The sequence below is a fragment of the Manacus vitellinus genome, unplaced genomic scaffold (assembly GCF_001715985.3).
Source record: "Manacus vitellinus isolate BGI_N305 unplaced genomic scaffold, ASM171598v3 scaffold_12_pilon, whole genome shotgun sequence".
In the NCBI taxonomy this organism is placed as follows: Eukaryota; Metazoa; Chordata; class Aves; order Passeriformes; family Pipridae; genus Manacus; species Manacus vitellinus.
In genome coordinates, this window is record NW_021938949.1 from 6,407,106 (window position 1) to 6,408,528 (window position 1,423).

The window sequence follows — 1,423 nt, forward strand, 5'->3', positions numbered from 1 at the left end:
TGCTGGTCCCCTCCTGGGATGCCGCGTCTCTCCGGGAGCAGGTCGCTTCCTCTTGGGCGTCGCTTGTGAACACAAACCAGGGCTCTGTGTGACCGCGGGTGCTGCAGGGTGGGAGTGGGCATCACAGCACAGAGGGCTGGGTGTCCCGGTGCCACCAGTCCCTGCCAGTGAAGCCACGGGCTCAGTGCCGCTCACTGCAGACTCCAACTTGTCCGCTCGGGCTGGTTCGTCTTGCGCTGTGATTTCACAAAGCAATGGTGTAACCGCTCACTCTGTCACAGCCTCATCCACAGCCTGGTACCCAGTGCAGGGACAAGAGAGGCTGTGGGTCCCCCAGGCCCCCACCCCACATGATGCTCTCAGCATCATCCCCACTGCTGCTCCCTGTGGCTTGGGGGGCACCTGGCCCCCACACAGACCTCATCACCTTTCACCAAAGCGTGTGGGGAAACTGCACTAGGAAAGTACAAAGTACCCCAAAGCAGCCCTGGCCATCCCTCAGGGCTCCCTTGACCCCTGGGACACTGCACACCTCATGGCCCTGCATGTGCCTTTGGTGCTGCGAGATGTCACCAATGCTCTGAGACGTCACCAGAACACTTCCAGTTTTTTATTGCTGGGGTGAATCATTTACTGGGGCAGCCAGGCTGTCTGCAAAACACTCATGATAGCTGATGCCAGCTAAGCATGACCTCCCCAGGAGTATTTTGAGGTGTTTGCCCCATCCTGCAGTGGGGGATTCCACCACTCTGATTCCCTTCCTTGGCTGAGGGAAGGCTCCAAACCCCACAGGACTGCTGTGTCCCCATGGTGAGGTGAGAGGGATGTGTGGGTGATACAGCCACCCAGACCAACACCCAGGCTGTCTCCTGGGGCAACGGGAGAAAATGCCACTTCCTCACACCCTGGGGCATTTACTTCCCGTTAGCAACTCCCAGGTGAATGTGACACACGTGGACAATCCTGCAGGGATGAGGTGAGCCGTGGTAGTGCAGGGTGCTGGTCACTTCTCTCAAGCTTGTTAAAGTACCCCAGGACAGAGCAGGTGATCGGCTCTGCTTCCTCCGTGGGGAAATCAAGGCAGAGCCAGGGCTGGAGGAGGTGGCATGCAGGGAACTCAGATGCCCCGTGTCCCACTCTGAGCCAGATCTGGGGCCACCCTTGGAGCCATCCTGCCACCAGGATGGGATCAGCATCCAGTCCCTGTGTTCCGAAGGGGCCAGAGGTCCCTTATATTAATGATGTGCTCCATGACACCTGTCCTGCTGGCAGCGAACAGGTGTCACCCACTGAACTCCAGGTGCTTCAAGGTGCTCCCAGGTACGTTCACACTTCCGTGTCTGTGGACAAAAATCTTGGCACAAAGTGATATTTTGGCACCTGACAAACAACGGTGCCGCTGCACCAGGTGCCAAACTTTTTG